Source organism: Talpa occidentalis, unplaced genomic scaffold (genome assembly GCF_014898055.3).
Source record: "Talpa occidentalis isolate TD23 unplaced genomic scaffold, MPIMG_talOcc4v2.1 talOcc4.9, whole genome shotgun sequence".
In the NCBI taxonomy this organism is placed as follows: domain Eukaryota; kingdom Metazoa; phylum Chordata; class Mammalia; order Eulipotyphla; family Talpidae; genus Talpa; species Talpa occidentalis.
The window spans coordinates 46,587,902-46,600,965 of NW_023605305.1; positions in this window are offsets into that span (position 1 = coordinate 46,587,902).

Below are 13,064 nucleotides of genomic sequence, written 5' to 3' on the forward strand. Positions count from 1 at the left end.
CCCTTTTTCCTTTGTGAGCCTGGCTAGGGGTTTGTCTATTTTATATTTTTTCAAAGAACCAGCTCTTGGTTTCATTGATCTTTTGGATTGTTTTTTTAGTTTCAATTTCATTTATTTCTGCTTTGGTTTTTATTATTTCTTTTCTTCTACTGGTTCTGGGGTTTTTTTGTTGTTCTTTTTCTAGATCTTTGAGCTTCGAGATTAGGTTGTTTCTTTGAGTTCTTTCTTGTTTTTTGATGTGAGCTTCTATTGCTATATATTTTCCTCTTATTACTGCTTTTGCTGCATCCCATACATTTAGGATATTGGTGTCCTCCTTGTCATTCAATTCAAAGAATTTTTTAATTTCTTCTTTGATCTCTCGTTTAGTCCAGTTCTTCCAGTAGTGTGGCTTTTAATCTCCATGAGGTAGGATAGTTCCTTGCCTTCTTTTTATGATTTATTTCTAGTTTGATGCCTTCGTGGTCAGAAAAGATGGTTGGTATGATTTCAATCTTGGTGTATCTGTTGATGTTTGTCTTGTGCCCCAGTATGTGATCGATCCTGGAGAATGATCCGTGTGCGCTTGAGAAAAATGTGTACTCCGTTTTTTTTGGGTTTAGTGTTCTATAGATGTCTGTTAAGCCCAAATGCTCTAGGTCCTTATTTAGAGCTTTAGTTTCTTTACTTATTTTTTGTCTTGTTGATCTATCCATTGTTGATAGTGGTGTGTTGAAGTCTCCCACTACATATGTGTTTTCTCTGATGTCTGTTTTCAGAGAGGACAACAGTTGTCTGATATATTTTGGTGCTCTTTCGTTTGGTGAGTATATGTTAATGAGTGTTATTTCTTCTTGAAGTATTGTCCCCTTAATCATAATGTAGTGACCATTGGGGTCTCTTTTTATTTTTTTGAGTTTGAAGTCTGTTTTATCTGATATAAGTATAGCTGTTCCTTGCTCTTTTTGGCCCATTTGCTTGTAGGATTGTTTTCCATCCTTTGACTTTGAGCCTATTTTTATCTTTTGTAGCTAAATGTGTTTCCTGGAGACAGCAAAAGGTTTGGTTTTGTTTCTTAATCCAGGCTGCAACTCTGTGTCTTTTTATTGAAGAGTTTAGTCCATTTACATTTAGAGTTAATATTGATATGTTAGCATCTGTATTTGCCATTATGTTTGTCTTTCCTTTGATTTTATTTATTTATTCCTTTAATAACTTTTTTTTTTTTTGGTCTTCTTTCGTTGTTATTCGTCCCTCTGAGGTTCTGGCTTTAGGATTCCTTGTAGTATTTTTTGGAGTGGGGGTTTAGTCGCAATGAAATTCCGGAGTTTCTCTTTGTCTGGGAAGGTCCATATTCTTTCTTCATGGAGGAAAGAGAGCTTTGCGGGATAGAGTATTCTTGGTTGGCATCTGTTTTCTTGGAGTCTGTTGACTATGTCCCTCCACTCTCTCCTTGCCCGTAGTGTTTCTTCAGAGAAGTCTGATGTCAGCCTGATTGGTTTTCCTTTGAATGTTATCTGTTTCTTCCCTCTTGTCAGCTTCATTATTTTTTCCTTGTCCTGGATTCTTGGGAGCTTTACTATTATGTGTCTTGCTGTGTTTTTCCTTTCGTCGTGGAAGTTTGGTGTTCTTCTTGCTTCTTGTATATCAATTTTCAGCTCCTTCTTCTCATTTGGGAAGTTCTCTTCAATTATATCCATGAATATTTTCTCTGTTCCTACATCTCTCTCCTCTCCTTCTGGATTCCTATAACTCTTATATTTCCTTTCCTCATGGAGTCAGATAGTTCCCGAAGTCTTTCTTCATTCTTTTTCCTTCGTACTTCTCTTTCCTTTTCTGTTTTGGTTCTTTTTATTTCTGTGTCTTCAAGATTACTTATTCGTTCTTCCATTTCATCTATTCTGCTTTCATTGCTTTTCCCAGAGTTCTTTAGTTCCTCCATTAATTCTTTGATCTCCTGCATTTCTCTTACTTCCCTCTTTAGGGACTCAATTTCCTTCTTCTGATCTATCACTTTTTTAATCATGGCAATTTTAAATTCTCTTTCTGGAAGGCTCAGAAGTTCTTCCAAGTCGCTGTCGTTGCAATCTGGGGAGCGGTTTTCTTTTTGTGGTGTGCTTCTTTCCTGAGGAGTTTTTAGGTTGCGTGTGGTTCTTCTACTCCCTACTGTCTGTTTTCTAATTTGTCGTATGCGTTGGGACACTGTGTTGCTCGGACTGACTGACATCTTGGGTGAACTTCTCCGCTCCCCTCTGGCTCTTCCAGGAGCCATCTCTGTCTTCTGGGGAGCTTTCTGCTGGTTTTAGGCAGTTTTTACTGAAGAAATGTCCCTGTTCTCAAATGGCGAAGCGGGATGCAGTCCCTGCCTCCGGTTTCAGGCACACTCTTCTGCGCACCCGGTCTGCCCCGGACGTGGGTGCCTGCTCCCTCTGTGGGCTCAGACTGCTGGTCGGAAGGGGCCTGGCGTGGAATAACTTCCCGGCTGGCCACTGGGTCCTCCAGAAACCTTCTGCCCTTTTCAAGCAGACTTAAGAAATGTCCTGTTTTATAGGGTGTTAGTGACTTTTTTTTTCCTGGTCGCTAGGTGGCGCCAGAGATCTCTCCTATTGTCCTTGGGGGGCTGTTTTTCGCCTCCCCCCACCCCGTGGGACAGAGAACAGAGCGGGAATGGTAGGGTACACCTCAACAGCTTTGGGGTGCTGTGTCTGCCTTGTGCCCCACCGTCGTGGAGAAACCACGCCCCGAATTTTCGTGCCCCGGGTCTCAGTTCAAAGCCCTCAGGTCCAGGACGCGGGCTGTAGCCCAGTTCAGTGGCGCGGGAATGGCGCCTTTTGCACCGCTCCCGTGCCTGGGCGCCTGGTTCCTGCTTACTCAGGGAGGGACCTTCACCTCAGTGAGGACCTCCGTGCGTCTCCCCGCAAGCCTAGGTCGTCTCCCCGCAAGCCTAGGTCGCAGGCGCGGGGACCTGGGCAGCCGCGATCCAGGTCTGCACTTGCTTTTCAAGCGCGCCAGGCGCGCCGCGTTTCCCGCGCAGGCTTACCGGCAGCCCGGGCTGTGTGCGCGTCTCCCGGGGTCTTTGTTCTTCTCTAATGGCGCCCGGAGCCGTTCGCTCACCGCCGCGGCGGATCCTGCAGGGTTCGCCTCATCTCCCGTTCACGGGGTGTGGTGGCTGCAATAGTTCCTTTCCACTCACGGTCCCGCTTGCTGCGTCGTTTGTTCTTGTTGGTTGTTTTGGTGTGTTGTTTCCTCCTCTCTGCCGGTCAGAGAGTGCCGCCTCTGTGGGCGGGGGAGGGGAGCAGGGTTCTGCGCTTCCCTCCCTTCTAGTCCTCTTTTATGGCCACTTTCTTCTTCGGGCAGTTCGCTGGCGTCACCCGTTTATCTTCCGTGTCCCAGTTCTCACTGGGACCTGCCGCTTTTCCTCCCTATTAACTTTTTTTAATGGGAGATCTTACTCGCAGCGTCTCCTCGCCGCCATGTTGCTCCGCCCCCCTTTAGTGTCCATTTTAATAATTAACAAAGTGCTTTAATAAGACTCTCTTTGCCTTTAATAATACTCTCATAAAAGTATAAAAATCATTCAAATACTAAATAATTCCAAATAGAAGGATATACACCTTTCTCAAAAGGTTCCGCTCTATTCATAAACATACATCCAAATTTTCTTCTATTGCCCATGGCTTTGCTACTTAGGACTCATGGCTAAAAATGTGATATAAAATTAGATTAAAAAAAATTTAAAAGGAAAAGCAAGAAAATCAATGAATATAAAGACCTAAGTCTTAGTAAATTTCTACAATTTATTCCCAAAGAATGTACTCTCATGGATAACATCCAATATGACTGAACAGTAATCCATGTTTTTTAAAAAAATCAATAGCAGACTTGTACTCAGTCACTATTGCTCCCCTTCTCAACTAGAATTCATAAGACTGCCTTGTGAAATGCTCTTATTTCACAAAATGCTAATATATATTTCATGAAAAACAAGCATAGCTATGCGATATACTGAGCTAAAAATTAAAGATATTTCATACAATCATATGTATCTTTTAAAAGGTTCTTGTTCCTCACCCATATTTAAAAAAAAAAATTTACCTTATATATTTCATTGTAGGACACAAGAATAATATGCATTCTTCTAAATTCTTCTAAATAAAATAATCTATTGCAGCTAATAGTTTTCATTTTCACTCATGTTTATTACTGATGAGAAAAGTGTTTATCATATTTTATTTATACAGTTTTATATATGTACATAGATGTATAGATTCTAGAAGACTGTGTCATTTTATGAAGGTAGAAGGGAGGCTATACCTTATAAAACAGTTTATTGTCAAGTAGAAAAACTATATATAAATAGTCAGGGTTCTTCAGAGAATCAATACCAACCAGATGTGTGTGTGTGTGTGTGTGTGTATAAAATGACTTGATTCACATAATGTGGGAGCTGTCAAGTCCAAAATTTGCAGAACAAGCTGGCAATGTGGAGACACAGAGAAGTGTTGAGGTTTCAGTCTTGAGTCCAAAGACAGTCTGGAGGCAGAATTCTTTCTTCCACAGCAGACCTTTAGTCTTTTTCTCTTAAGGTTTTCAACTGATCAGATGAGATCCACTCACATTATAGAGGTAAATCTAATTCACTCACAGTCTACTGTTGTAAATGTTAATCACATCTAAAGAATACATCCACCACACTATCAAGAATGGTGTTTGACCAAACATTTGGACAGAATAGCTTAGATGCATTGATACATAAAATTAACCATCACATGAACAAAATGTTCACATGTGATTTTGCGTGAAGAACACGTCTATTTTCTATTAAAAATAATAAAAAAACTTTCAAGAAATCATGGTAAATCCTATCCTTAAAGACTCAACTACATGGGATAGGCTTCTTTTGCTCACTTAAGCACAAGAGTAAAAAAACTATTTAGGGCCTCCCCGGTGGCACAGCGGTTGAGCGCTGGGTTGTGAAGCTGCTCGCAGCCTCTGCTGCGCCAGTTTGATACCCAGCTGCAACCCAGCCACTAGAGGAGGGTCCCACATGGCGCGCAGACCTCTCCTGCCGCCCGCTGCTCCCCTCAGCAGTGTACTTCGGTCCTTCTGCCTGCTCTGCTCCCCACTCTGGCTCTGGTGAATTCTCTCACCCTCCCACACTTCTGACTGTACCCAGTGCTTGTATAAATAAATAAACAAAAATAAATCTTTAAAAAAAAAACGATTTAAAGTGTGGAAATAAAAAGTAGCAGGATCATTTTTCAATCAATTAAACATGGGCCATTATCTAGAGTCCATAGAGCCATTTCACAAAATGCTAACAGATGGTAAATAGACTTATTGTGATAATTTCTTAATGTATACAAATGTCAAGTCTTTATGTTGTACACCTGAAAGCAATATAATGCCGCATGCCAATTATACTTCAATTTGATAAAAATATATTTCCTGCAAAAATACATTACTATACAATTTTAGAGAGAAAAAAGTAGAGAGCAGTTTCATTCTTTGTTGAAATACCTGAAGATTCATTTCAATGAAAACTAAAAATGAAAAATACGTAACTATAGAAAACAAGCTTCCTTCTTAATGCCCTCACTGTTCCTTACACTACACCTCTAACAGAGTACATTTGACATACAGTGACCTTGTTTTATTTGTTTCTATGCTTGTCTCTTCTGCTAAAATGTTTGTTCTTTGAGACCAGGGATAGTATCTTGCTTTTCTTTGTATCCCCAGCATATGTCAGCACGCCCAGTACTTCTTAACAAATGTTTATTGAATTGAAACCATACTTGGAAGTTTGAAAAATGTTTTCACATACAGTTAATGTTTCCTCCAACCATATTGCATTTGTTTATATTGTTGCTGTTACAAATTGACACACATTTTATCCCTTAAGACAATACAAATATTTATATTTCAGTTCTTCAAGTTATCAGCTGACTGTGTTCCTTTCTGGAGACATTTGTTCATTCATTTGTTAGGAGAATTCAGTTCCTTTGGTTCTATGACTGAGGTCTCCATTTTCATGGTGGCTGTCAGATGAGAACAGTTTCCAGGGTCTAAGTACTGTCTGACACATCTTTCCTGGACACAGAGTTCCATTCCTTTGTCCACATAGTCTGTAATGGTGTGCCTAGTCTCTCGCATGCTTTGAATCTCTGCTATCTTTCCGTTATAAGATCTCTGACCTTCCTTTTCAGGTATAGGAACCCATGTGATGGCATTTGCCCTCTGAGATAATCCAGCATCATCTCCCTAATTCACATGTGAAGACTTAAATACATCTACAAAGTTCTTTCTGCCTGCTAAAGCTACACAAAAAGTTCATAGGTTCCAGGAATTAGAATATACACATTCTAATAATGAATAAAGGAGGGTCATTGTTCAACCTGCCACGTGGCATATTATTAATACCTTCATAGGTGAAGAAACTGAGGAATGCTGGTCATGCGGTATTCCATAGTCCACTCATGTTAATGATAGAGTTTTATTTTATTTTTTTAAGATTTATGTATTTATATAAGGGCTGGGGTACAGGCTAGATGTGCAGGAGGGTGAGAGGATTCACCAGAGACAGAGTGGGGAGCAGAACAGGCAGATTGACAGAGGTGCACTGCTGAGGGGAGCAGCAGGTGAGACAGGAGAGGTCTGCTGCGCCATGTGGGTTGCTCCCTGGCCGTCCAGGATCAAACTGGTGCTGCAGAGGCTGCGGACAGCTTCACAGCGCTGCACTCAACCGCCTGCACCACCTCTATCAGGAAGGCCCTGATAGAGTTTTATTTTTTTAAGAAAGATCTATAATTTTTATTCAGAAAATTATTAAAACAGTAAGAGTGGGTTTACAGAGCCATGCAAATAACAAAACGGGAAGTAAACAAACATTTCAGAGACATCTTGAAAAGTTTCAAAGCAATACACACCTGGCTAAAATCTATAGATAATTATGGTTACATAACAGGCTATATTTTTTTTTCATTTTTCACAAAGAGTTTTTGTTATTTTTAATTTTTTACATCATTGTTCATTTTTAAATAATATTTGCTTCCCCCACCCCTTCAGGTATATCCCAAAGAGTTTCCTTCCCCAATGCACTCTTGCACCATCACCTCAGTCCCCTGTGCTCCTCCCTCCCTCTCTCTGATCCCTCTCCCTCCTCTTCCCTTGCAGTATGCCTCTGCTTTATCATTGTCTGTTTTTGCTTTGGTGTGTTTTGTACTGTTATTTTTTACACTGATGTCTTATTTGGTTCCCCTATAGACCTGTTATAAGTGAAACTCTCTGATATTTTTCTTTTTCTTTTTGGCTTATTTCACTGAGCATAATTCCTTCTAGTTCCAACCACATTGTTGCAAAAGGCATGAGTTTATCTTTCTTGATTGCTGAATAATATTCCATTGTATTATATAACACATTTTCCTGATCCAGTCATCTATTTTTGGGCATTTGGGTTGTTTCCAGGTTTTTGCCTATTGTAAATAGTGCTGCAATAAACATAGGGGTACAGGTGTTCATTTGAATCAATATTTTTGTGTCCTTTGGGTAGATCCCTTGGAGTGGAATTGCTGGGTCATATGGTAGCTCCATTTTTAGTAGACTGAGGAATCTCCACACAGCTTTCCATGTGGTTGGACCAGTTTGCACTCCCACCAGCAATGTAGGAGAGTTCCTTTTTCACCACATCCTTGCCAACATTTGCTGTTCTTGTTTTTTTGATATCTGCCATTCTTACTGTTGTAAGGTGGGATCTTAGTGTGGTTTTGATTTGCATTTCCCTGATTATAAGGGACGTTGAACATTTTTTCATATGCTTACAACAGGCTATATTCAAGTTTAAATTACTATATATTACCTTCATTTTAACAGTTCTTCAATATAAATATTGATCAATCTTATATATCCTCATATTAAATATCCTATTCAGTATTAAATACTATTTCTCTCTTACCTAGTTTTATATTTTTTAATTTTTATATATTGTACATTATTGTTCATTTTTATGCAATGTATGCTTGTATGCTTTTCTCTTACCTATTAATCATATATCCAAAATTACCTTAAGTTTAGCTGAATTTGTTGCCCTTAAGTTGTAATTTTTTAAAGTTTTTTAAATTTATTTTTTATTATTTTTAAAGATTTATTTATTTATGCATAGAAGAGTTGGGGTACAGGCCAGAGGTGTGGGGATGAGGGAATTCACCAGAGACAGAGTGGTGAGCAGAACAGGCAGATTGACCGAAGTACACTGCTGAGGGGAGCTGTGGGTGAGTCAGGAGAGGTCTGCTGCACCATGTGGGTTGCTCCCTCGCTGGCTGGGAATCGAACTTGTGCTGCAGTGGCTGCAGAGTGCTACATAGCTTGCATCTTAGCACTTGTGCCACCAGGGAGACCCTTAATTTATTTTTTTTTTAAAGATTTATTTATTTATTTGTTTGTTTGTTTGTTTGTTTGTTTGTTTATTTATTTATACAAGCACTGGGTACAGTCAGAAGCGCGGGAGGGTGAGAGAATTCACCAGAGCCAGAGCGGGGAGCAGAGCAGGCAGAAGGACCGAAGTACACTGCTGAGGGGAGCAGCGGGCGGCAGGAGAGGTCTGCACGCCATGTGGGACCCTCCTCCGGTGGCCGGGGAGCAGCCAGGGATCGAAGTGGCACTGCAGAGGCTGTGGGCAGCTTCACAACCCAGCGCTCAACCGCTGCGCCACTGGGGAGGCCCTCCCTTAATTTATTTTTATTTTTTTTATTTTTAATATATTTTTTAAAGCTTTATTTATTTATTTATTTATTTATTATGCAAGAACCAGGATACAGGCCAGATGCACAGGAGGGTGAGAGGATTCACCAGAGACAGAGTGGGGAACAGAACAGGCAGACTGACGAAATACACTGCTGAGGGGAGCAGCAGGCGAGACAGGAGAGGTCTGCCGCACCATGTGAGACACTTCCTGGCCAGCCAGATTGAACTGGTGCTGCAGAGGCTGCAGACAGCGTCACACCGCTGTGCTCAACCACCTGTGCCACCAGGGGTGGTCCCCTTAATTTCTTTTTAATTGAAGTAACCTCTATCAGGTATTACCACTGCATTGTACTAAATCACCCACAGTCCTCCACCATAGTCCATAGTCCTTCCTTCCCTCTTTGTTTTTCCCTTCCCTCCTCCCTGGTGCCCTCCCTGCCTTGGGGCTTCAGTTTTGTAGTCTGTTTTAAAGGGTTTTTAAGCTTGTCTTTATCTGAATCTGAGTTTAGTTACTTTATAGCCCACATTTAATGATACCATCTAGTATTTATCTTTTTCCTGATTTATTTCACTTATCTCCTCAACTATAGAGGTTTAATCTCATTCAGATTATTTCTCAACAATGTTATATTTTTTCACTTTACCAAACTGTCATTTTATCCCCTAAAATAGATATTAAAAGACTGGAGTTAACAATGAAATTGGCCATCAAGTAAAAACAAATAAACAAAACCTATTGTGGTTTTTTGAAAGAGGATTAAATTTATATATAGCTTATAAATAAAAAAGTAAACATTCACAAAGTGCATATGCATCTGAAATGAAGGCAAATAATAACTACAAAGGAAAGCAGGAGCAAGAAACATATATACTAATGAGTACTATTCTTTGTTTATTTCCTTTGTCATCGTTGAGCCAAAATCCTTAGAACTAAAGCAAAACTGATGTTAGACAAAGAACTGCTTGCAGTGTATAAAGAGATAAAAGTCCTATCCTAGACTGATAGTATAAGATTAGATAGAAAAATAACTACTGCAGTGAATGGGCAGCATAGAAGATTTGTAAAGATTGGCAATAGTTACCTTATAGGTAGGGTCACTTTATCTAGCTACTTACTTCACGATCAGACTTGGCATAACTACTCACTTTAATACATTTATATCAGATGAAGCTCTACTTTTTCAGAGACAGAAAGACATTTCGTGACATGATCTAAAGCTTCTGGATCATATCATGTGTATAAAAATATAAAATCTCATAGCTACGTTGTGCCGTTAGCATGTTTTGCTGAAGTTGCCATTAATAAGAGAGAAAAATACTATAAACACGCTAACAATGCCTTACCCATTTGAGTACTTTAAGAAGTACACAAGACAAAAACTCATGAATTATTCATTTCAAATGTGGCCATTTTAATAAAAGCAACTCAGTATCTATAGAAAAACCACAAAAGTATCACAGAGTAACACACACACACACACACATTCATATTTCTCATGTGAAAAGATAATATGGTCTTAACTGAATAAAAATCATCTAAACTATAATGATTAAACCTTGTTCATGTTCACTATGAAGTTAATTATGGAGTAATCCATAAAGCTTATTTGATATAAGCTAAATAAAATTATGCCTAGATTGTAAAACTAAATCAAAACTACAAGCCAACTCGCTTTTCCTAGTAAGTGTAGAGAATGCTTCCCAAAACCAATAAGAAAGAAATCCAATTTTATTTTGTTCTGGTTTTCCATTTATTAGATTTAAAGTATAATGTAAACAATTTGGAAATTTTTAACAATATACTGAATGCCACTTGATTATGCTTATTAATGATACATCCAAACTTTGGTACTCAAAATTAAGAGATAATCCCCAACCATCTGTGTTTATCACTGGAATGTGGTCACATAGGCAATTGTATAATCACTTGGCTTCTGTCTACCCAATAATAAATTAACTAGTCAAACAGTGAACAATTTAGGTAGCCAATGCTTGATTTGTTTAGATGATGTCAAACAGCTGATATTTTGTTTGCATACAGTGTTTACAAATCTATTGGTTAATCAATGTGAACCACTAGATATTTCATATGTTCTAGACAAATAAAATATTTCCATTCCATATGCAAGTCCTCTGTATCTGGCTTCTCTAGCCATCAGAATCAGACTTTGATGTTAGACTGTCATAATGAAAGGCAGGGGTCAAGAAATATGCATAAAGCAAATCATGTTTTCTCAATGAAGTAGATATGTTCTTGTGTGTATATGTATACAAATGCTTACAAGCAAAAGCAAAACTTTACCCTCGATTGCAAACACTGTGGTTGTTATTGTTGTTGTTTTTTATTATTATTAGTTTGATTTAATTCAAGAGCAGTAATATGAATAGTCAAGGGAAATGACATAGATAAGGGAGCATAGGTGTGTAGGCATTAAGACAGTTGGAACTTCATTCCGTCTAATGATAAGCTTTTCATACTAGTGGACAAATCACTCAACCTCCTTAGATCTTAGATTTGTCATCCTTAAAAAGAATCTTAAATAATTTTATTATCTCTAAGAAATTGACTTGTTCCTGGCAGACAGTGTGTACATTTTCAGATAACATCAGATCTGTCTGGTTTCTCTGTTCTAGCCAGCCTAGACTATGCCACAAATAGCAGCTCCGACCATCTGGGGGGCTAGGAAATAAACCTGCTTTTCATACATGACTTAGATCAGAATTTTTCAAACTTCTTGTGCATAAACATCACCTAGAGATTTTTCTTTAATGATGCAGACTTACTTGTCCCAGTCTCAGTGACTGATTCAATAGATGTTTGTAGGGCCTAAATCCTTGCATGTTAATAATTCAAAATGATTCTGATGCAGGTGATTCTCAGACTACATTTTTTTAAGAAGCACATACTCATACATAAAAGAAGCCATGGTTACATGGTGAGCATCATCAGCATCGTGATAGTGTTTGTTCTCAGATTGTGACTGTAATTCTGAGTTGCTGGTATAGTTCTGATCGTATAGCAGGTGGTTAAGGCTCTTCCCTAGGAGGCAATATTGAGGGTAGAATGTATATATCAAGGTTCTCAGGGAAACCAGAACAGGAGTGGAGAAAAAGGATAAAAAAAGTACAAGAAATTAAGCAAGGTGAAATTGTAGTGCAGAGAGTGTAATTACATTGCAGTTTGCTCCTTGTCCAGGGAAGGCAGCTCGGCCTTTAAACTGTGCCAGTAGTCCCTCTTTGATTACTACATAGCCTGCAGGAAACCAAAACTCCCAGGCACTTTCCTCTCTGGGTCAAGTGACCATGGCACCAAAAGGACTGTAAAGTGAAAATGGCTGCAGATTTCAACCCTTAAGAGAAGAGGATGCAAAGTTGGGAATGCACTTTTCAAGGGTCTTTAATAGGACCTTCGTGCAAGTTTCTGCTTTAGCTGGCTCTTATTCTATGCAATCATTTCTTGTTAAGTCATTTTAAATATTAAATACAAGCTAGACATTTCTTACTTATGACATTCAGTTGATCTGAGAACCCTGAAAATGGGAACCAAATGGTGAAGGAGTGCATAACTTATTATCCCAAAGCATACTATTTTGGCGTATTGATTATTTTGATTTGAAAGTACTCCAGGAACAGAAGGTGCAAGACAGGCACTTTGACCTTCTTTTTTCTTCCTGAAAGCTGGAGATAAAAACTGGAAGGTTTGTTCTTTATGCCAGGAGGAAGAAAGAAATCTCTTATCACTAGAAGCAGAGAATCAGAGGCTGAGAAATCTGTACAAATATACCTTGTGAAATTAACCCTTATCCTCCTAGTCATTTCTCCATAGTTTATTGCCTCTTGATCAAAACCCTGTTCTTATTTATTTCCTTGTTTCCAAGGTATAAAAACTTTCTCTTCTGATAACTTCTCCAGATCTTCATTCTCTTCTAAAGTTTCCCACACAAACATTTGATTAAGTATGTATGCTTTTCTTCTGTTAATCTATTTTGTGCCAATTTTATCCTTAGGCTTAGTCAGAGAACCTAAGAGAAAGAGGGGAGAATTTTACCTCACTAAAAAACAGTCAATTCACTTGGACTTTTATCCTGTATAGTCTTCTACTTTGTTTGTATTTAGGAGTTCAGATTTTGGTGTGCTCTCTCAGAACTCCGTCTCAATGTTACACGTCTCAGTAACGTGTTGCCACAGAACATTCAAAGGTCAGCTCTAACATGGTTTCTTTTCTTCAGCGCATGATTAAGAATTCTCATCTCCAACCCTCAGGCCACTATCTTGCATACACTATCTTGGTGAACTTTACATTTGAAGCTAAATCTAGCTATTCTTAGATTGCCCAGTGTTGCCAG